Below are 24,756 nucleotides of genomic sequence, written 5' to 3' on the forward strand. Positions count from 1 at the left end.
TCATGCAGCCCCACAGAAGGACACTGCCACCACCATGTTTCACTGTAGGCACCATACATTTTTCTTTGTACACCTCACCTTTGTGATGCCATACAGTTTTAAAGCCATCAGTTCCAGAAACATTTATCTTGGTCTCATTGCTCCAGAGTTCAGAGTCCCAGTAATCGTCTTCTTTTTCAGCATGGGTCCTGGCAAATTCTAGGTGGGATTTTTTGTGCATGGGCTTTAGGAGAGGCTTCCTTCGTGGATGACACCCATGCATGCCATTCCTCTACAGTGTACACCATATTGTGTTACAGGAAACAATCACCCCAGTTTGGCTTTCTACTACTTTTTTTTTTTTTTTTATTAAAGGGCCCAGAGGTCCCAGGGCCCCGGATGGCAACCCCCCTTTTTATTCTTTTTTATAATCTTTTTCTTTCTTTCTTTTTCTTTTTATGAAAGGGCCCAGAGGTTCCAAGGGCCCCAGATGGCTACCCCCCTGTTTTTTATAATTTATTTATATATATATATATATTTTGTAAGGGGCCCAAAGGTCCCGAGGGCAACCCCACTGCTTCTCAATTCACAGCCCCCCTGCTTCTCAATTTTCTTAAGTAGCGGCAGCACCGCCCGCTTCTCAATCTGCGGCAGCCCCCCCCCCCCAGTTCTCTGCTCCAGGGGGCCCATGCCTGAAGCTGTGTAAAGGGGCCCCATAATTCCTGATGGCGGCCCTGGTCTTGGCACAGTGTGTTTGATTGGACTCAGTGTTGGGTAAAAAAAAAGAGGATGGTACTTGTGAGTTGGCGTCTATGTGAGTGTGTTTAGGAACTTCCCTTGATGCAGGAAGAGGGCCCATAGCCTCTCTACAATATGAAGTAGCATAATAATTTCTGACAGTGTGCAAAGAATCCCCACCACCTGGGTTATCTGGCACCAAGGGATAGGAAGATGAATTAGAGCAGAGACTGCGAGCCAGGCCTTCTCTTCAACATCAGTGCCTCACCTCACAAATGCGCTTCTGGAAGAATGGTCAAACATTCCCATAGTCACACTCCTAAAACTTACGGACAGCCTTCCCAGAAGAGTTGAAGCTGTTATAGCTGCAAAGGGTGGGCCAACTCAATATTGAACCCTACAGACAAAGACTGGGATGCCATTAAAATTCATGTGCGTGTAAAGGCAGTTGTCCCAATACTTTTGGTAATATAGTGTATGTGAACAGCTTCAATGGCAACCAATGTTATTCCACATTGTCATGTGAATCTATTCAATCTGTTCGAAACATATCAAATTTTCATATATGTGAAACGGCACCTAAAGCGGCGTTCCACCCAAAAGTGGAACTTCTGCTTTAAGCACTCTAATGCCCCGTACACACCATCACTTTATGTGATGAAAAAAAATTACGTTTTTAAAAACGTCACTTTAAATGACCGTGTGTGGGGGAAAACGTAGTTTTATGTCTTGTAAAAAACGACAAAAAAAAATTGAAGCATGCTTCAATTTTATGTGTCGTTTTTCAAAACGTCATTTTTTACTTCACAGAAATTGACCGTGTGTAGCAAAAAACGTCGTCTAAAACGAAGTTTTTTCACCCACGCATGCCCAGAAGCTACTTATGAAGCAAGCTTCAATGGAAAAACGTGGTGAACGTAACCTCGCTTTGCTAGAACATTGTGAGAAAAACGATGGTGTGTAGGCAACTTCGTCTTAGAAAATTGAAGTTTCAAAAACGTCGTTTTTTACTTCACAGAAAATGTTTTTTTTTTTTCATCACATAAAGTGATGGTGTGTACGGGGCATCAGTCCCCCTTATATGCCACATTTGCATGTCATTTTTTGGGGGGAAGAGTGGGTACCTAGTTTTCATAGGTACTTCCTGTCCCACTTCCTGCTTCCATTGTCTCGCTGCCTAGGTGACTCCTCCTCTCCCCCTAGGCTGCCCCTTCCTCTCTGCAATCTTCTGAGACATGTCACAGGTTCCAGAAGATTGCCTGGCCACTAAGGCCCCGTACACACGAGAGGATCTATCCGCTGGAATTTATCTGCGGATCAGTTCCAGCGGATAGATCCGCTGGTGTGTACAACCCAGCGGATATTTTTCCGCGGATTTTTCTCGGGCTGACCGATTTCCAGCGGATAAAAATTTCTTAGCATGCTAAGAAATCTATCCGCTGGAGTCCGCTCCAGCGGATCGATCCGGTGGTCTGTACAGACTCACCGGATCGATCCGTCCGAAACCATCCCTCGCATGCGCCGTAATGATTTGACGCATGCGTGGAATTCCTTATATGACAGCGTCGCGCACGTCGCCGCGTCATCATCGTGGCGATGTCCACGACTGTCTTAGCTGTCCGTTACTCTCCTCCTGATTGGCTGGAAAAGTTAACCAATCAGGGGGGAAAGGGGGTGGGGTTCTGTGTCTGAATAGACACAGGGAGCTGCAACTCAGCTTGGATGCCCCCATAGAAAGTTGCTTGCTGTGGGGGCACTCGACATGAGGGAGGGGCCAGGAGAGTTGAAGAGGGACCCAAGAAGAGGAGGATCCAGACTGCTCTGTGCAAAACAGAGAAGGTAAGTATAACATGTTTGTTATAAAAAAACAAACAAAAAAAAAACAAGACTTTACAATCACTTTAAGGCTCCGTTCACATCTAGGCGTTGCTATTTTACAGGTGTTTTTCATGCATTCTTGCAGAGTTTTTGCAGAGCTTTTGCACAGGCGTTCTGAAGTTGAAAAGGTGAAAAGCAGTAAAACGCCTGTAATCTGCCAATAAAGAAGCTCAGGTACTTTTTTGAGTGACGGGCATTTTGCTTCACGTGACAGAACACTCAAATGTGAACAGGAGCCATTGAAATGAATGGTATTTGTCTCATTGGGCGTTTTTAGAGCAGAAAATCGCCCAAAAATGCCTAAGTGTGAACAGAGCCTAAGTAAAAACAAGAGTTGTATTAGCAATAACGGTGACCGTCAAAATTTTTTATATGATGACATACTGTAATTGTTAGTACAACTGTGGACAATCCAACTTTAAACTTTAAACTGTGGGTGTTTTTTTTTTTTTTGACTTTTAGTTTAAGAGACTCTCTGGGACTTTCCCAGCCTGGGGATAGGGCTATTTCAAACTACCTGCACTGTAAAATGATCCTTTTAGCCTAGATTCCATTGCCAGTTCCCGCATCATATCTCTCTCATAGGCAGTTCACATTACCCTCTGCAAACCGCTGCGGGTGTCAATACAATGTTAATGACACCCGCAGATCGGTTCACAGATCGCAGTGCATTCTCGGACTTCCTTTCTTTAAGGTAATAAATAATGAAGCTGGTGGTGGCAGGAGGTGATGGGGTCAAGAGGTGATGGATACAGGAGGTGGTGGTGGCAGAAGGTGATGGTTGCAGGAGGTGGTGATAGCAGGAGGTGATGGTGGCAGGAGGTGGTGGGGCAAGAGGTGGAGGGGCAGGAGGTGATGGTGGCAGGAGCTGGTGGTGGCAGGAGGTAGTGGTGGCAGGAACTGGTGGAGGCAGGAGGTGGTGGTTGCAGAAGGTGATGGTGGCAAGAGCTGGTTGGGGCAGGAGGTGATGGTGGCAGGAGCTGGTGGTGGCAGGAAGTGATGGTGGTGGGTGCAGGAGGTGGTGGTGGTGGCAGGAGGTGGTTGGGGCAGGAGGTGATGGTAGTAAGAGCAGGAAGGATCTGGTGGTGGCAGAAGGTGATGGGGGCAGGAGGTGGTGGGGGCAGGAGGTGATGGTTGCAGGAGCTGGTGGTGGCAGAGGGTGATGGTGGCAGGAGGTGGTTGTGGCAGGAGGTGATGGTGGTGGGTGCACTATTTTCCTGCAAATCCAATGTTCAGCTATATAACTGTATGGCTGAACTCGCATTGCACAGACATCGCATGCGATCGACACCACAGTGCAGGTGCGAATCACAAGTGTGAACCTGGGCTCACTGTTTTTATGGGCTGCCCGTAAATCTACGGGCGGTTGGAAACACTGGTCAGATGTTAAGGGGAACCCCCACGCTGAAAAAACTTTGAAATAGCGACTCTGGGGGCTAAAGAGCAGAACATTAAAAGTGTACCCTGAAGAAACATCTAGTTTCAGAATCTCGGACTCCCTGTTTGTAATTTCCAATAAAATACACAAGGGATAAAAGGCCTCCAGCAGGATCATTGCAGCCTTTTTCTCTCAGAGCTTTTTCTCTCAGAGAATAGGTGCAGGAACACAACCATGCCCATCACACACACACACCTGCCAAATGGCATCAAATAGTAGTAGCTCTTCCCTCTGGATACAACCCCTCCCTCCACTGCCCTCATCTTCTCCCCCCTTCTTAAAAGCTTTAACATTTGCCATGTGTCTTACCTTTGTTGCAATATTAGGCTGAAGCACTCATTCGGCTGTAGTACCTCCCAGCTTACTAGACTATACTACAGACACTTAGGGACATCATGCAGTAGGAGCATCAACAAGTGGTCACCAGGGAAAAAATGGAGACCGCAGAGGGTGCAGCATACAATGCACCCCCTGGCTACCGCCCATGACTGCACTGAATGCTGGGCACCTGTTCTGTATCTCCCTTGTCCCTGTCCTGCACTCAGTGGGATCTGCTCAGGAGATCTGACCTGTGGAAGCTGCTGGGAGATAAACTTTCACTTGTAAATGCAGAAGCTGGACCTCTGTGTCACCAAGTGATAGTGGTGAACAGGGAGCAGAAGACCTGAGCCAGAGGTGGTGGAACTGAGTTCCCCCTAGTTCCTGCTGAAAAAAAGCCCTGGACCTCAGAAACCACAACAAATACAAAGGACCATTTTTAGTATTGCTCCTAATGATCTTGAAGGCCACACAACCAGAGGAAGAGGTTTGGCTCCTTTCCACAGCTCTCAAGGATGCATATTCTGTGTCCTGGTAGCTCCCTTCTTTCAGAGATTTTTGCGGTTTGCTGTGGGCCGGCTACATTTCCAATTTGTTTGCCTACCCTTTTGGGCTAACCACATTGCCCAGGGTATTTATAATGGTCTTTCTAGCCCTAGTGGCTTATCTGCGTTCTCAAGAGAACAGGATATACCACTATCTGGACAACATCCTGCTCCTGAATCAGAACAGAAACATGTTGCTTTTGCACAGAGAGATGACAGTCTCAAAGCTGAAAGAGTTTGGTTGGTTAATCAACGAAGAAAAGAGCCATCTCGTGCCAACTCAGACCCTGGAATATCTCAAAAGGTAGGTACGTGGGCAGCAATGGTGGCTCTGCCAGACTCCTGGTTATCCTGAAGACTATAGTGGCTGCACAAGCGAGTACCCATCTATCAGCGGTGGAAAGTGTGTGTCTTCTTGTTATCGTGATATCAACCATTCCAATAGGCAAATTGGCCCAATGGAATTCCTGGCTTTTTCAGATTGGATTACTAGATCAATAGGGGTTGGAAGACCTTGGACAGAGCACACAGATTATACCCCACATGAGAGTGAGCCTATGTTGGTGGTAAAAGAGTCTAAAACTGTGGCAGTCATTCCTTGCTAATGACTCAGTGGCCCAGCGAGGCAGGCTGGGGAACCCTGTGCCAAGGCCAATTGAAAATTGAATGTCAAATACTTACCGCAATTGTCTTTCCTGATGAGCCCCATGGCAGTACAGCTCCCACCCAGCTTGGTAGGACTTGTTACAGAACATGAGGCTGCAGGTGGGCCAAATGTATGAGTTAAAGTTCTGGAAGAATAGGGGGCAGGACCCTGTACCCAGGTGTGGTGCCATGGAGCCCGTCAGGAAAGGAAAATTGTGGCAAGTATTTGATATTTAATTTTCTAATTTTCTGTTTGTCCTTGTGGAAACCTGCATTTTTCTAGTGAACCAAAACACCAGTTCATACACAGCTGTGAGCCAGCCCTTATGCTGCGTACACACGATAGGTTAGTCTGATGAAAACGGTCTGATGGACCGTTTTCATCAGACCAAACCGATCGTGTGTGGGCCCCATCGGTTATTTATCCATAGGTTAAAAAAATAGGAACTTGTTTTAAAATTATCTGATTAACGATCGTCTGTGGGTACGTCCATTGTTTAAAAATCCATGCATGCTCATAATCAAGTCGACGCATGCCTGGAAGCATTGAACTTCATTTTTTTTCAGCACGTCGTCGTGTTTTACGTCACCACGTTCTGACACGATTGTTTTTTTAACTGATGGTGTGTAGGCACGACTGATCATCAGTCAGCTTCATCGGATAACTGATGGAAAAATCCATCAGACCATTTTCATCAGACTAACCTATCGTGTGTACAGGGCCAGGGCTCAAGTCCTGCGGGAACGCGTGGGAACGGAGTTCCTGCACTTTTTTCACAGCAGGAACGCAGTTCCCTTTGCAGGACTAGAGCAGCCGAACCGCCCGAGCCAATCCTTCACTAAGTGGTGATGCCCAGCTCGAGTCACTGTCAGGGGCAGGCGAACCTTAGTAATCCATTATGTTACTGGCTGCTCCCTGTATATGGATTCATCGGGTAGTGTGCGGGTATTCCGTCACTTCCTTCGATGCCGCAATGTCTCCTGGGAGCTTTTGTCATTGTTCCCAGGAGCACACTACCCGATGAATCCATATACAGGAAGCGGCCAGTAACATAAAGGTTTACTAAGGTACAGTGGATCGAAAAAGAAAAAAACATGTGGTTTAGTAATTATGCACATGAGCGTATCGTTTTTTGTTTTTTTTTGGTGGGGGAGTGGATCTTGGGTGGGAGTTCCCACACTTTTTTCCCCAGGACTTGACCCCTGTACAGGGCATTAGGTATACAGAATAATTATCAGCTCTGTCAAGTATAACTAGAAGTTCTGGTTCATGTCCCTGCTAAGCCGGCCTAAGTAGACAAAAATCCTTGCACCATCATGCTGGTGGGGGGCATGGCGTGGCCAGTGCTTAACCCCTATTACACACTATTACATTTTCTGCAGATTTTTGTCTTCTGATTTACTAAAACCATAGAATACAAGGTCAAACCTTAAAGCCTCGTACACACGATCGGATAGCTGATGGAATCTAATCCGATGGATTTCTTTGTTGGATATCCGATGAAGCTGACTTTCGTCAGTCTTGCCTACACAAAAATCCAACTGCCAAAACGCAGTGACGTAAAACACTACAACGCGCTGAGAAAAGTTCAATGCTTCCGAGCATGCGTCGACTTGATTCTGAGCATGCATGGATTTTTGACCGATGGACTTCCACACAGACGGTCGTTTTTTTCTATCGTTTTTTTATCCATAGGAAAATTTTAAAACATGTTCTATTTTTTTTCACCGATGGAAAACAAACTGATGGGGCACACACACACTGTTTTCATCGGACAAACCGATCGTGTGTACAGGGCTTAAGAGTTTCAATTTATATGCAATCAGGCAGGCTCTTGTATAACCTGATTTTGATAAATCTAAACACAAAATCTAAAGCCACGTACACACGACCATTTTTCATGTCATGGAAAAAAACTATGGCCCGGATTCACATACATCGGCGCATATTCATGCGGGCGTAGCGTATCTAATATACGCTACGCCGACGCAGCGCACAGAGGCAAGCACAGTTTTCAGGAAGCCAGTGGTCCCACTCGCTCTCAAATCTACGCTGGGTTTCCTCGGCGTAAGCCAGCGTAGGTGGAAGTGGGCGTGAGCCATGCTAATGAGGCGTGACCCCATGTAAATGATGGGCCAAGCGCCATAGAAGTACTTAAAATGAAAGGCGCATGCACCATCCCGTGGACGCATCCCAGTGCGCATGCTCAGAATCACGTCGGAACTACTCCCTAAGATACGACGGATCACTGCCTACGACGTGAACGTAACCTATGCCCAGCCCTATTCACATACTACGTAAACAACGTAAAATACGACGGCTGTGTTTCATGGTCCATACCTTAGCATGAGTTGCGCCTCCTATATGGGAAATAACTTTACGCCGGATGTACGACTTACGCAAACCGCATATATTATGAGCCGGGCGCAAGTACGTTCGTGAATCGGCGTATCTCCCTCATTTGCATATGCGCATAGAAAATCAATGGGAGCGGCAAATGCGCCCAGCGTAAATATGCGCCCACGATACGACGGCATAGGCAAGTTACGTCGGTTGTAGGAAGCCTATTTTTAGGCGTATCTCAGATTGTGGGCACGGTGCACAGATACGACGGCGCATAGTTACACTTACGCTGCGTATCTCGAGATACGTCGGCGTAAATGCTTTGTGAATCCGGGTGTGACGGTATCGGTATGATATCCCCGTCAACGTTCCCTTCTTCCCATAACGAAAATCACCCCAATATTCCACGAGGAGGGATATCCCTGGAATCGCCCAGAAAGCCACACATGAGACCAGCTTACTGCTTGAACAACACAGAGTTTTAATCGTAAGAAAACAGAGCTTATATGTGGTTACAACTGTTACAATGACAAATCTCCGCCCCCCCTCACACAGTGGGGGGTCTTCAATACAGCTCCTTTGAAATAAAGATATTTATTTGAACTACTCAGTATCTAGCCAGTTCGGCACCGCATATAGAGAGATAATTATCACAAGGAAGCAATCAGCATAATTAACATGAGCCACTTATCTAATCACAGTAACCAGTAAACCCATGGCTAGAACAATTAACATTTGAAACAGGGCTAGCTGCAGAAGAGTAAATACAATTAACAGCCTTAAACAAGCAGGGAGGATTAAACTGAAGCATATAGGTAAAAAGTCCATCACAATGGCCCCCCTTCTTCTCCCTGCTCCGGAAAAGCCGGTTGGACCTTTCCTGGTCCAGTAGGGTTGACGGGTTCAGAGCTTTTAGTCCGAGGTTAACTCCGTTTGGCATGACTGACCTCCCTTGGCAACTGCTTCAGACTCAGGTATGCCACCGGGTCGTCAGATCACACGCCGGTCAGTCCCCAAGTCTTTGTGCGATCTGCAAAGTCACCAGAAGTCAGTGTGAAGACGGCGAATGGGTCTGTGCGCCGCCATCTAGGTGTCCCGCTATGGGAGGGGCAGGTTATGGCTCTGAAGTGACAATCACAGGAGATTTATAAAAAGAAAAAGTTATATTTGTTGAAATGCTGTAGCACTGGTGCTCAGAGTCCGGGGGGGGGGAGAGGGGACTCAGAGCCCCATAAGGTCAGCCACCCCCTGCTCCCTCCGCAGCCGCCGGTTCTCCTCTTTGAGCTTCTCCAGCTCCATCTCCAGTTCATGGAGCCTGGGGGGGTCAGCCCGCTGTGACCTCAGGTGGTTGTTCTCCTCCTCCATGCGGCTTATGCACTCCTCCAGCTCTATGTACTCACGGATCAGATCCTGCTTGCTCATGTCCTGCAGGCTCTCCACATGGTCCTTCATCATCAGGAACTGGGTGGTGGTGTAAGGGGCCACCGGTGGGCCCTTGGCGAACATCTCGGCCCGCATCTGGGGCGCCCGCTGCGATTCCATCTCCTCCAGTCGCTTCTTCTCCTCCCAGGTCCGCTGGTTATATGACTTCCAGGACCTCTTCTTCTTGGAGGGTAGCTGGCGGTGCCTCTTTCTGCCCAGCTCCCTCCAAGGCCCCTCCGGCTCATGGCGGTCGCCCATGACCAGCTGACAATGGTGTTCCCTGTTGTCCGTAATAACAGCTTGTACCATGAGGGCTTCGTAAGGGGTGCCCAATGGTTCTTCCTGACCCAGCTCCTGGGGATCCCAAGCCGAGTCTACACAATGGGCTGCTGCTGGTGGGCGGTACCCAGGTTGAGACCAATTTGACCTGGTGTTGTCATTCATGGGGCAATTCTGCTTGAAGTGACCCAACTGTTTGCACCGGAAGCAGCGTTGTTCGTTGTCCTCCTGGCGTGGGTAGCGAGGGCTAGATGTCATCGGTCTGTTAGGCGGTTGGTATCTAGCGGCTGGTGGGTGTGAGGGCGCCGTTGGTTGTGGAGGTTGTACCCGTGGTGTGACCTGGTTTGTCTTGCGAGTATCCGCATATTCATCCGCCAACTTCGCGGCCTCTGGTAGAGTCATGGGCCTGCGATCTCTCACCCAATCCTTGACGTCCGTCTGGATGTGATTGTAAAATTGCTCCAGGAGTATTAGTTGCAAAATGTCCTCTGCGGTGGTGGCCTGGCTGCTGTTAACCCAGTTAGAGGCCGACAGGGACAGCTGGCATGCCCATTCTGCGTAAGAGTCTTTCGTGGTTTTGCGTGAGTCCCTGAACTTCTGTCGGTGGGACTCTGGGGTTACTGCATAACGAGCCAGGAGCGCTTCTTTAACCCTGGCGTAGCTATGGATATCCTGATCTGGCACGGTCCGGAAAGCATCAGAAGCTTTGCCTGACAGTTTGCCTGACAATATTGCAACCCACTCTCTTCTAGCTATTCGGTGCAGGTTACATTGTCGCTCAAAATCCGCCAGGTAGTTATCAATCTCACAGTCCTTTTCATCAAAAGCTTTAAAAGCGCTAAACAGAATCTTCCTTGCGTCTGCTGTGCTGTACTCACTGTTCGTAGAAGGTGCGGCTGCTTGTTGGACTGCTGCCAGTTTTAACTGTAGCTCTGCGTCCCTTATTTGTTTATCCTTCTGTAGTTCTGCGTCCCTTATTTCTTTAGCCTCCTGTAGCTCTGCGTCTCTTATTTCTTTAGCCTCCTGTAGCTCTGCGTCTCTTATTTGTTTGGCCTCCTCCGCTAACAGGTCCATCACTTTCAGCACCACATCCGGCGTTGGGTTCTGGCCGAACCACGCTAGCTTCTCTCTCATTAGCTTGTTGGCTGGCGATTCCTCCTCCTGAATCACTGGTGTCTCCATCTCTTGTACTGCTGGCGTTGCTGCAATCCCGTCCTCCTGGTCTATCTCCATTGATTCTGCTATGATGACCCGCTTGGTTTTGTTGCTAGCAATCCTTCCACGAACTTCCAGTAGTTCTTCCAGTGTCTGCTTGGAATCCGGGTGTGAAGGAGAGTAGAAGGGAAGATCCCGCTGCTGCCAACCAATTTGTGACGGTATCGGTATGATATCCCCGTCAACGTTCCCTTCTTCCCATAACGAAAATCACCCCAATATTCCACGAGGAGGGATATCCCTGGAATCGCCCAGAAAGCCACACATGAGACCAGCTTACTGCTTGAACAACACAGAGTTTTAATCGTAAGAAAACAGAGCTTATATGTGGTTACAACTGTTACAATGACAAATCTCCGCCCCCCCCTCACACAGTGGGGGGTCTTCAATACAGCTCCTTTGAAATAAAGATATTTCTTTGAACTACTCAGTATCTAGCCAGTTCGGCACCGCATATAGAGAGATAATTATCACAAGGAAGCAATCAGCATAATTAACATGAGCCACTTATCTAATCACAGTAAGCAGTAAACCCATGGCTAGAACAATTAACATTTGAAACAGGGCTAGCTGCAGAAGAGTAAATACAATTAACAGCCTTAAACAAGCAGGGAGGATTAAACTGAAGCATATAGGTAAAAAGTCCATCACACCGGGCCTATGTTTTTCTCAACGTAAATTCTTGTCAAGCCTGCCTTGCATACACACGATCGTAAAAAAAAAATGCTCGAGCAAAGCGCAGTGACGTACAATCCGTACAACGGCACTATAAAGGGGAAGTTCCATTCGAAAGGCGACACCCTTTTGGCTGATTATGCAAATTTCCCTTCTTATAACCTGCTCCTGAGCATGCACGTTTTTTTCCCCATTGTTAAAGCCTGCACACGACCGCTTTTCACAACGTGAAAAATGAAGACGTGAAAAACTACGAGAAAAAATAGAGCAGGTTCTAAATTTTTAATGGTAATTTTTCACCGAGAAAAATGCTCTGGAGCCTACACACATTTTTCTCGTCATGAAAAACGGTTGTGTGTATGTGGCATAAAAGTGTGTATGGGGGTCTTAGACTGGGATGTCATTAAAGTTCATGTGCGTGTACAGGCAGGCCTCCCAATACTTTTGACAATATAGTGGTGTGTGTGTATATAGCACACTCCCATACGTGTGTTTGAGCTTTGGGATGCACACCATACTGCAATAGGCTACCTCTGCACTAAAATAATTTCTGTAAAACCTTTTGGTTGTTTGCGACAATTGCACCATCATGCAAAGGTATAATTGTTACCCAAGTCTGCATCTACATGGACTCCCAACAACCAACTTGGCATGCTTTTCAACACACACCAGCATCCTCCAACTGCAGGATCCAAAAAAAGCCAAACAGTACATACTTTTACTTCAGTCTGGTCTTGCATTGCATTCCTTTGAATTTTATTGATTTTGAGAGAACTTTCACAATAGAGGCTGAACTCTCTTCTGCCTTCATAATCTACGTGATCTTAGCTTTATACAATGAGAAGCAATTTTTACTTTGGTGCAGTGCCACTTTTGGCCACAGGAGGGAGAAGATTTACCACAAATGCAAAGGACTTGATGACCTAATGACACAAATTTGTTTTCACTTCAGTCAGTCATGAAGTTAAATAGGTAGATTCAGAAAGAGTTAGGCCGGCTTATCTACAGATAAGCCGACCTAACTCTGAATCTGCACCGACCTATGTTTAAGTGTATTCTCTAACAGAGATACACTTAAACATATCTAAGATACGACGGCTTGCGCCATCCTATCTTAGATTGCAATGTTGCTGATGGCCGCTAGATGGCGCTTCCATTGCGGCCGGCGTAGATTATGTAAATGAGCTTGTACGCCGATTCACGAACGTGAGCGCGGCCGCCGCAGTCGAATTACGTCTTTTCCGTAAGGCCTTAGGCGGCCTAAAGTTATTCCACCTATGAAGTGGAATAACAATGTTCCCGCCGCGAGGTTCGAATTTTTTACGTCCGCGAATCGAGAGTTACGTCGTTTACGTCCACGTCAAAATCAATAGGCCCGTACGGCGTACTTAGCCGCAATGCGCACTGGGAAATGTAGGCGCCCGGCGCATGCGCAGTAGCAGTATACGTCGAAAAACGTGAGGTCAAGCCTCATTTCCATACAACACGCCCCCCTCCAACCAATTTGAATTAGGCGCCCTTACGCCCGCTCGTTTGAGGCTACGCCGCCGTAGATTAGCAGGTAAGTAGATTGAAAATCACTACTAGCCTAGCTAATTTACGGCGGTGTAGCCTAAACAGGCTAGGCTACGCCGCCCTAAATTTAATCCAATCTCTCTGAATCTACCTAAAAATTTATAGTTTTTTCACTGACCTGTTTTTTAGTATATTGCCTGCAAAGTGCAAACTGTGAAAAAGGACATGTTTAACCGATTGCCGACCGCCGCCTGTACATTTACGTCAGCAGAATGCAATCGTGTCACGGAGCTGCAGAAAGGGGAGATGCCTATGTAAACAAGGCATTTCCCTGTTCAGGATAGTGACTGGATAAGTGATCTACTGCTCCCTGTCATCGGGAGCAGTGATCACTGTCGTGTCACTTGTAGCCTAGCCACCCACACAGTTAGAATCACTCCCTAGGACACACTTAACCCCTTCCTCGCCCCCTAGTGGTTAACCCCTTCCCTGCCAGTGTCATTTACACACTAATCAGTGCATTTTTATAGCACTGATTGCTGTATAAATGACAATGGTCCCAAAATAGCATCAAAAGTGCCCAATGTGTCCGCCATAATGTAGTTGTCACGATAAAAATCACAGATCGCCGCTATTACTAGTAAAAAAAAATAATAACAATAAAAATGCCATAAAACTATCCCCTATTTTGTAGACTCTATAACTTTTGCGCAAATCAATAACTATACGCTTATTGCGATTTATTTTTTTTTTTTTACCAAAAATATGTAAAAGAATACATATCGGCCTAAACTGAGAAAGAAATTCGTTTTTTTATATATTTTTTGGGGATATTTATTATAGCAAACAGTAAAAAATATTGCTTTTTTTTTCAAAATTGTCGCTCTTTTTTTGTTTATAGCGCAAAAACTGCAGAGGTGATCAAATACCACCAAAAGAAAGCTCTATTTGTGTGAAAAAAAGGAAATCAATTTTGTTTGGTTGCCACATCGCACGACTGCGCAATTGTCAGTTAAAGCAATGCAGTGTCGAATCGCAAAATATGCTCTGGTCAGGAAGGGGGTAAATTCTTCCGGGCTGAAGTGGTTAATAATTAGCAAATTACTGGTTCGCCGATCACATTGGTGAATGTCTGTCAGCTGGTTTACAACAGCCACGGAAAATAAAATTTTCCCTCATGCTTTCCAAATCAACTCACATTAGCGGATACTGTTCACCACATACTTGGTTTTCCTCATTTTCAATGGGAAATCCAGATCTCTAATCTTTTATCAAAATTTTGAATTTGGCAATGGTTACAGCCACTGGGCCCAATCAGATTTTGACGTGGCAATTTGGAGAGGGCAAATCACTGATTTTATTAAAGCCAAATTCAAAGTATTACTAAACCCAGAACCCTGCATTCACTATATCTGGTCTCCCGCAGTACACAGAACATGGAAATGCAATCATTTTAGTAAATATAAACCACTAAATACCTTTCCTCATCAGCAGTATATATAGCAGACTTGTGACTTCTATCAGTTCCTGGTAAAGCTTGTAGGAGGAGTTTTCATTCGGAAATTGGCTGTCCTATCAGGATCCAGGACACCTGACTCTCTGTCTGGACAGTGCTCTCTCAAGAAAAAAAAAAAACCCCTCTAGCAATACACATCAAAATGAGCATGTGCAGCCTGACTCCAGTAACTCTGCCTTATCCAGACATGTTTCGGAGTCAGTGGAAGAAGAAAAGGAGGATCTGTGCTTACAGGATCAAACAGCCGTTTGACACAATACAGAGGATTAACCCCTTAGTTTTCACTGTAAGTAGCATACTTTACTGCATATACAGACTGATTTTACTGTTGTGAGTTTAGTAACACATTAAATGCTACAGCTGAGGTGCCCTGACTTCTTTTTCTAATGATAGGTATACTTTTTTAAACCCAGTCCTCAAGCCTTTTCCTATACCACCTCTCGGTCTTACCTTCCCAAACCTGTCATGAAAGAAATTTAGGGCTGTCATTGCCGATCTTTGGCTACAGTTCCCACCATACATATCTTTTTTTCCAGCTCTGTTCTGGACAATTACATGTCCTTCCTCTTACAAAGATGGCAATTTTTTCCCTAAACAAACAATATTATAGAAATATATGTGGTTTTCTTTAGGAAAAGTTGATTCATTCCAATATAAACTGTTAGAAGCCAACAAAAGTTTGAAGTTCTTTTGAAGAACAATTTCACCAGGGACAACAGTGAGTAACTGAAGCAAGTCACATTCTCACCAAACGGGCACGGTGGAGAATCAGGAAACTTCAGGCGGTGATCAAGTCAGGGACCCAACTAATGGAGGTGATGCTTGCAGAGCAGCCTTGTGAGTCAAGCCAGGGACCGAGCTGGTTAGCAGGAGTGAAGCTTGAGAAATATCTGGAGTGCCAAGATAGGGATCCAGCAGGGAAGCGTGGGTGACGCTTGAGGGAGATACCACCTCAAAGCTTTGGGGAGCTCCATTGATTCAGAGTCAGTGAATCAGAGGGTCCAGTGAGAGACCAGGAGCTCAAGGGGCTGAAGAACTACAAGCAGAAGTTGTAGAGAAGGAAAGAGGCCTGTAATGATTAGTTTTAGAAACTGTTAAAGACTGTTGCCATAGGAGACAGAAAACCTGCATGTGCAGATGTGGCGCCTTGCTGGTGGCTTTTCCCTGTACGGCTGTCCTCATATTGAAGTCTCTGTTCTATTTCCACATGAAGGCGAATGAAGGTATAACTGATAATTGATGTGTGACTTTCTACCTTTGTATCCAAGCAGTGGGGCAGACAGGACCGGCAGATGCTCAGGTTAGATGAATCCAGACTCAGACAGGAGGATGAAATCAACGTGGGTTTATTCAATCCAGATAAGGCAATAAACAGTGAGGCAATACTGTTCTGTAGTAGTGGTATCAATGCTGACTTGTTGGTATATGTCCTGAGGCTAGCTGCTGTGGCTGCTGAGCTGCTGCTGGTCAAAAAACTGATGCCTTCTCGAGCCCAAAAAATGTGGAGTGTCTAGTCACACAGCCATGAGGAAAACTGAGATGGCTGCCCCCAGTGAAGAGGCCAGCCCTGCTCTAGTCCACGCCTCCGACACAAAAAAAACTTTACTAACAAGAACAAAGGCGTGTGGCATGCAAATTCTGGCCAGCAGATGGCAGCAGTACAAGAGATGCATGAAAACAACATGGATAAATAAAAATTAATAATGCAATGTACAAATAACTATGAGGAGAACAGCACAGTCTCAGTCTGCCAATTGAAATTGCAACTGCTTAAGGGTGTCCTGGCCCTAACCCTCTTTCCCTCGCAAAATATAAAAAGGGCTGTTAAGAGAAATAAAACCTCTTTTACATCCAAGAAGTGTCTGGCACCCAATAACTTTATCCACCTTGCACCCACTATGCCTCACAACCCTACCACATACAGAAGGATGTCAGCTATCTTTGGCCCTTAAGGTCCTCATTAGACTGGAGGAGGTTAAAGACTTTGCTACATTTGGCACCCAACGTGGGGCCAATGCGTCGTCTTTGCAGCAGTCGACCATAGCAACCGACTTCAGCTCCATCGGGACTTCACCTGGCTCTGTGGGAAGTTGGCAAGTAACATTTACCCTTCTTATAGACTGTGTTGTCGTGTGTACTATCAACGTGGGGAAGAACCAACAGGTCTCATTGCTCGCAGGAAAGAATCAGCCTGGTCTTTTGACACTTCCCACCAGTGCTGTGAGGGTTAATACAGGGCGCCACAGTTTCCAGGAAACATTTGCACCAATCCGTTGGCAGGGGGAGGAGCTCCCACTCTGCAGAGGAGGATAAGGAAATGCTTGTCAGAAACCATGAATCAGACCGAGACAGAAATGCAGTTAAAATCACACTTGTTTAATAATAATAGTAAAAGGTAAATAGAGCAACGTAGTCAAGTCATAGCCAGAGTTCTGTAACCGGAAGGTATAGTCAGACAAGCCAGGACATCAGGGAGCTAGAGATCAGCATACTTCAGGACAGGCCAGGAAATCAGGAAACCGGAGAATCAGCGTAGTGGAACAGCAAGCAGGATCAGGAACCAGAAGGGATGACAGTAAAGCAAGTCTTCAACAGGTACACAGGAGAGAGTCTCTGAATGTGTTGACCAAGGTGAAAGCAGAGAGGGACTGAACTGAACTGGATATTATCATCAGGTGAGTCACTGTGGAAAAGATTGGAGCTGCAATTAACTGACAGCCGAGCGGCCTGGGTCCGGCCCAGCCCTGACAGTTCTGCCACGCGTGTCTGATTGTGGGTTAGGAGATGTATAAAAGAAATGCTACCGGTGCAAAGAAAATAAATAGATCTTTTTTGATTCAGTCTGCTGAAATCAGATGTATGCCACCCTAGAGTGTAATAAATGTAATATAATCAGTTGTGGATTGCGCTGACTACTAAGTCCAATTTAAATAAAAAAAAATTATCGTGCCAAAAAAAGGATATTTACACACATATGCATATACGTTTTTTGGCACCAAAAAAAACCCTAATATTTAAATCGTACTTAATAGTGAAGGAGATGGCAGTTCATGAGTGAGATGGTGGATTGGGGAAAGTACGCTCCGTACGTTTGCTTTGGACCGAGTGGCGAAAAAAGTGTTCTGGCCTGACTACGCAGCAGTGACAAAACTAAACGAAAAGTACAGCACATTTTCGTCAACTGACCAACTTCCATTTTTTTACGGAACTCCGCCTACTTCTGCAATACGCGCCCAGCCAGCACCGTGCCACTGTGACGACTCCGAGTCCAAAAGTGCCAGTCTGCCAGATAGTGAGAGTAAGAGGCGAGCGGCACTGTGTGCATTACAGGCCTGAGCCTCCTGAGTCCCGACTCCTCCTGAGTTCTGATGCCGTGCCTGTGCAACAGTGCAAGTGCAACTGTGCGGGCCTCCTCTGACAGGCTCGGCCTGGCAGTGGCATTCAGGCCTCTGTCGGATTATAGGCCATCCCTCAGACCACCATCCAGGCTCCACCACTGTGTGTGCTGCATGCCATTTATTTCCAAATTTTTCTGACCTACTCTACTCAGACCACTGTCAAGAGCACCGTGCACTGTAGCATACAGGCTTCCAGTTCCTCCCCACCGTCCGTCCACAACACAAAACTATACCTAAAATGTCGGCTTCTGTGACTGCCACTGGTAGAAAGAGAAGAGATGATCTATGGATGTATTTTACATTTTATGTTAAGGACAAGACTCTTTGCAAACTATGTGAAGCAACACTCGCTGGTAAAAATACAACAAACTTGAAGCATCATTTGCAGTCTTATATGTACATTGGCATTGCAGGGATTTCTTGTTACAAACTTTCTTGCAGATTTCATACCTTTTGTTATTCTGAACTGAAGTAAAAGCTGTTTGTCTGTCTATGTTGTGTTGTGCACTTTAGTCACTGAGGGCCAAATCCTCAAAAGAGATACGACGGAGTAACTGCTGTTACTCCGTCGTATCCCTGGTCCTAACTATGGAACTGATCCACAGAATCAGTTTCCCATAGTTAGGACGAAGATCCGACATGTGTAATTGAATTACACTGTCGGATCTTAGGATGCAGTACCGCATCCGCCGCTGGGGGCATTTTGCGTCGAAATGCCGCCTCGGGTATGCAAATTAGGACTTACGGAGATCCACAAAGCTTTTCAGCTTCGTTTTTTCTCCGTAAGTTTTATTTTGCAAACGCAAAATTAGGGCTGCTTTTACAAGGTGTAAACTGTTTACACCTTGTAAAAACAGACCTTTCTTGCTAGCGACGCGATTTTTTTTTAATTAAAAATTTTTTTTTGGGCGCCGTATCTTTTTTTTTACCCGACGCAACTTTATTGTCCCGTCGCGATCCACAAAGCCCGACGTAACGTAATTTCGCACTATGCACGTTGGGAAATGACATCACGAGCATGCGCAGTACGGCCGGCGCGGGAGCGCGCCTCATTTAAATGGGAATCGCCCCCTGGAGAAGAGGAACGCCTTGCGCCGGCCGGATTTAAGTTACACCGCTCAAAATTTCTAGGTAAGTGCTTTGTGGATCGGGCACTTAGGTAGAAATTTTGCGGCGGTGTAACTTAAATAGGAAAAATTACGTTGCGCCGCTTCTTTGTGGATTACCCCCTGAATTTTAATGGGAGCGAGTGATTTGATTTCATAATATCTATCAGCTGCTGTTTTCCCCAAATTTAAAGTGGAGGTTCCCCTAAAAAGAAACTTTTAAGATTAAATTCATGCTCATTTTGTCTAGGGGAATCAGCTAGTTTTTTTAAAAAACGAAGCAGTACTTACCGTTTTAGAGAGCGATCTTCTCCGCCGCTTCCGGGTATGGGCTGCGGGACTGGGCGTTCCTTCTTGATTGACAGGCTTCCGACGGTCGCATCTATCCCGTCACGAGTAGCCAAAAAAAGCCGAAGGTCGGTGCGGCTCTATACGGCGCCTGCGCACCGACGTTCGGCTACTTTCGGAAAATAGTGACGCGATAGATGCGACCGACGGAAGCCTGTCGGAAGCCTGTCAATCAAGAAGGAACGCCCAGACCCGAAGACCATACCCGGAAGCGGCGGAGAAGATCGCTCTCTAAAACGGTAAGTACTGCTTTGTTTTTTAAAAAAACTAGCCGATTCCCCTAGACAAATTGAGCATGAATCTAATCTTAAAAGTTTCTTTTTAGGGAAACCTCCACTTTAAGTATCTCACCAAAATATATGTAGAAGGATGTGGTGGTCAGTGGTCACTGGGAGGGGCTAAGACACTGTCAATTTTGGCACAGCACAGGCACCTTAAGGCCTCTGGCCGGCCCTGGGAAGGGCTATATGTGTAGTATATTATAGAGAGACAACTTTGAGCTAACTGTGTGGGGTGAGAGAGAATGTAAAATCAGAATAACTTAATTTTTTTCCCCCTAATTCAACCCCACAGGTACAAAAAAACTCAAATGATGGGCCAAGTCAAGCCAGTGGCAGTGCACAACCACAGCAAACTACTGTATTTGCACTGCTCCTTTAGGTGCTTCAAAATACAAAATTGACTCTAAGGAACAACATGCCAGGGAGGAGGCCATAGCAAGATGGATTGGGCACGGCGGATTACCAGTCAGAACGATTGAAGATGAGGACTTTGTTAGCGTGATGAATACAGTAGAGAGAAAGCTGACTGTTCAAAAGCAAACTAAAACAAGCAATCTGATTGTCAAACAGTATGAAGATGAAAAACAAAAATTAAAAAAGAGAGTGGCTGCTGCTCGGAGAGTATCTATTTGCACTGATTTGTGGACCAAAAAAGGACTCTCTGCTTCATTTATTGCCATAAGTGCATACTACTTTTGTGTTGAACAGCATAAACTGAACACATCGTTGGCCCTTGAACAAGTTGCCCACCCACACACTGCATGGTCAATCAAATTATGTGTGGACAAATGCTTGCATAAGTGGGACATACCAAAGAGGAAGATCCTTACAGTGATAACAGACAATGGGAGCAATATGGAGGGAGCATTTAACCACTTAAGCCCCAGACCAAAATGCTGCCTAAAGACCCAAGGGGTTTTTACAGTTCGGGACTGCGTCGCTTTAACAGACAATTGCGCGGTCGTGTGACGTGGCTCCCAAACAAAATTGGCGTCTTTTTTTCCCCACAAATAGAGCTTTCTTTTGGTGGTATTTGATCACCTCTGCGGTTTTTATTTTTTGCGCTATAAACAAAAATAGACCGACAATTTTGAAAAAAATGCAATATTTTTTACTTTTTGCTATAATAAATATCCCCCAAAAACATATATAACATTTTTTTTTTCCTCAGTTTAGGCCGATACGTATTCTTCTACCTATTTTTGGTAAAAAAAATCGCAATAATCGTTTATCGGTTGGTTTGCGCAAAATTTATAGTGTTTACAAAATAGGGGATAGTTTTTTTGCATTTTTATTTATTTATTTATTTTTACTACTAATGGCGGCGATCAGCGTTTTTTTTCGTGACTGCGACATTATGGTGGACACTTCGGACAATTTTGACACATTTTTGGGACAATTGTCATTTTCACAGCAAAAAATGCATTTAAATTGCATTGTTTATTGTGAAAATGACAGTTGCAGTTTGGGAGTTAAACACAGGGGGCGCTGTAACATTTAGGGATCACTGTGTATGTGTTTACTAGTGTAGGGGGGTGTGGCTGTAGGAATGACGTCATCGATCGTGTCTTCCCTATAAATAGGATGACGCGATCGATGCGCCGACACAGTGAAGCACGGGGAAGCCGTGTTTACACACGCCTCTCCCCGTTCTTCAGCTCCGGGGAGCGATCGCGACGGAGCGGCTATAAACAAATAGCCGCGCCGTCGTCCCGGATCGCTCCTGAAGCCACGGGGACCGCCGCATGTACGGGGGGGGGTCCCGATCGGACCCCCGACCCACGTCAAGCAGGGCACGTATATATACGTTGATGTGCCTGCCTGTGCCATTCTGCTGACGTATATGTACATGAGGCGGTCCTTAAGTGGTTAAACAAACCACAGAAGCAGCAGAAAAACCACCCAGCTCTAGTGAGGAAGACTCCCCCATGACAGAAAGTGACTCTGAGGCTGAGACTGAAATTGATGATCTGCGGGGAGCCATTTTTATTATTCTTTTACATGATGACATGGTTGACACCAGTCAATTGTCACATGGCTATGAGATGATTGATATGGAGGCGCTATCTTCTCTATGGAGTGCATTTGTTATTTTTCCACTTTATTTGTAGTCTTGTGTACTGTAAAAGTATTCCCATAAGATGTTAAGTGTTAAAATAATATAATGGAACAGAAACCTTTTCTATACTTTATGCTTATTTGGCTGTGTGTTCCACTTGTTAGGTACCAACAGACCGACGTGGTGCAAAAGGAGGCAAGTGTGAAGAGAATACTGGATCAAGCAAGATCAATAGTGAACCTCTTCTGCAAGTCTTCAATTGCAACACAGAAGCTATTGGAACATTGTGGCCTTATTCTTTTAAATGACATGCTGGTCAAGTACATTCAACATGATCGCAAGACTCCTCAAACTGAAATGCCGCGTACACACGATCGGAAATTCCGACAAGAAAAGTCCGATGTGAGCTTTTGGTCAGAAATTCCGACCGTGTGTAGGCTCCAACGGAATTTTTCTGTCGGAATTTCCACGAAGAAAAATTTGAGAGCTGGTTCTTAAATTTTACGATGGGAAAAGTTCTTGTTGGAAATTCCAATCGTCTGTATGCAATTCCAACGGAGAAAAATCCTACGCATGCTCGGAATCAAGTCAATGCATGCTCGGAAGCATTGAACTTCATTTTTCTCGCCTCGTCGTATTGTTGTACGTCACAGCGTTCTTGACAGTCGGAATTAGGTGTGACCGTGTGTATGCAAGACAAGTTTGAGCCAAATTTCCATCGGAAAAAAATCCACGGTTTTCTTGTCGGAATTTCCGATCGTGTGTACGCGGCAAAAGAGTCAGTTTGCCAAATCGCAATAATCATGGGATGAGACATCTTGCGCCCTAGTGAATGGCAAAAACTCACATCATTGCATGACCTACTGCTGCCTTTTGCAGAACATACTAAAACCCTTCAGAGTGACACCATGTCCATGTCCCTGGCTGTACCTGCTCAGCCATCTTGAGGACTTTAAACAGAACACTAGCTACCAAGACCTTGCCACAATTGCACAGAAAATTAAAGGGAGTGTGAACTAGTGTTTTGCTTCATTTATAGTCTGAAAAGGGGTTTATTCAGACACTGTGTACAACTGGTTTCATCACTAAAAGGACTTCTTCCTTGCCCCGGAAAAAGTCCTTTTAGTGACGAAACTGGTCAGGCGATGAGACGCTATTTAGCCACCACAAGGTTTTAAGCTTCCAGCTAAAAAATGTTATGCTTTGATGCACCGTGTATCCTATGTTGTACACAGTGTCTGAATAAACGCCTTATAAATTATGTTTATTTAGCGCAATTAATTTTGTATTTCATATTTGTTCGTGTGTATTTTTCTCTCATTCTTTGTTGCTGCTTATTTGTTTGCACTTTATACACAAGTGCTGTATTTTTGTTGTTAATTTACCTGAAGATATTTCTGCAAGGAGACCTGTGTCCTGAAGTGTGGTGCCTTGCGTCTTGGCATGACTGCCTGTTGCTTGAGATGCAGTCATGTCCTTTAGTTCCAGAAGTTGCCTTTGAAGAAGAAAGGGAACTGCTGGGAATGTGGTCCATTGGAGTAAAGTCAATGGGCTGTAACATGTCATGGACATGGAGTGTGTAGATAGTTAGGATAGGATGTGATAAAGAAACGATTGCCTAATTTCTTCAAATATTGGACTCATGTGCATATATCAGGACTGTTACTGATTTAACCACTACTGAAGTTCTCTACTCATTAAAGAAAGGGGTGGCATTCTCAAAGGTAATGGGACTTTGATGTTCAAAGTCATATGACAAGTCGCACAAATGTGAACAAAGCCTAAAGTTTTTTGTGCCTGGAGTTCAACTTTTAGAGCTGAAAGAGACCACACCTGATGAAACAGAGGTAGCTGTGTAACTTATCTGCAGCAAAGTAAGAGGCCCTCCATTGTAAGAGCTGGCGTGTGGGCAGCCAGCAGGGGAGGGCTGACAGCCTTAAGCCTGGGGGGCAAGTCCAGTTGAGTGGCCCATTGTACCACCGAATCAGCTCACCATCCATGCCCACCAGGTTTTATAACATGTATTGATGTTATGAAGCAAGACAAATATGACACAGCAATGACAGCATGACCCCAATCTTGGTAAAGAGCCGATGACACTGCTCTTTACCCATGTGATTGGCTATGACCAAATTACAGCCAATCACATGTAAATGACAGCGGCATCTCCTCATAGTGGAGACTGTACAGAGCTGTGCTCTGTAAGACGAAACACACTCTCAGCCCTGTGACAGGTGCAGCTAATATCTCTGTCACAGGACACAGTGAAGCCATGTTAACCCCTCCTGCCGGAGCTGCCCGAGCAGTAGCACTTGGCCGGGTCTGAAAACTGCACATGTGCAGTTCTGAGCTGGCCGCACAGCAGCCCTTTTACAGGGAATCAGAGCAGCCCAGGGGGAAATCTCCACTGCCGGGCAGATGTCTAAGTGTCATGAACAATTCCGGCCACTAGATGGCAGTAGCAGCACTTCGGCGCGCGCACTAGCAATCGTGGCACAATCGCGGCGCAATCGCGGCACCGTAATGCGCGGCGGCGGCGCGCGTGCACGTGAGGACCCTGTTTTGCGCCAAACTTGGATTCAAAAGGATCCTGATCCCTGCACTTCTTGCTGACCAGTCTACAGCGCTTCCTGTGATCCTTGTACCCTTGTTCCTGTTGCACCTGTTCCTGATCTCCCGGCTTGTACCTGTTTCCCCTTGCCTGCCGCCTGCCCTGACTACGGATCGTTTGACCATTCTCCTGCCTGACCCACTGTACCTTCTGCTGCCCGCCTGTTGCCGACTCTGCCTGGACTTGACTCTGCTTTGCCTACCGCACCTATACAGCATCCAATACCTGTCAGTGGATCCTTCTGCTGGGACTTGTCTCCACTGGACTACAATACACCTTCCCCGCTGTTGCTGTCTCGTCTGCTTCCAGCACCTCCACCTGCCTATTGGGTCCGTCAGCTTGCACCTGCTTCCCTACGCAGTCTAGGACCTCTGGAGCTCCTCTCAGCCCAGCACCAGCGCTGCAACCGGCACTCGTGCGACTCTGTACCCCCGAGCTGTCTGCTC

General features: G+C 45.9%; 1 long non-coding RNA gene across 1 annotated transcript in view; it reads left to right on the top strand.

Moving 5' to 3' along the window:
* LOC120926798 overlaps positions 1-22,114 on the top strand; it is a 40,546-nt gene extending 18,432 nt beyond the window's left edge. Inside the window, exon 3 of the long non-coding RNA XR_005746991.1 lies at positions 21,864-22,114. This is a non-coding gene — a long non-coding RNA (uncharacterized LOC120926798). The remainder of the gene's footprint in view (positions 1-21,863) is intronic.
* Positions 22,115-24,756: the final 2,642 nt, after the last annotated feature.

This window comes from Rana temporaria, chromosome 2 (genome assembly GCF_905171775.1).
Source record: "Rana temporaria chromosome 2, aRanTem1.1, whole genome shotgun sequence".
Taxonomy (NCBI): domain Eukaryota; kingdom Metazoa; phylum Chordata; class Amphibia; order Anura; family Ranidae; genus Rana; species Rana temporaria.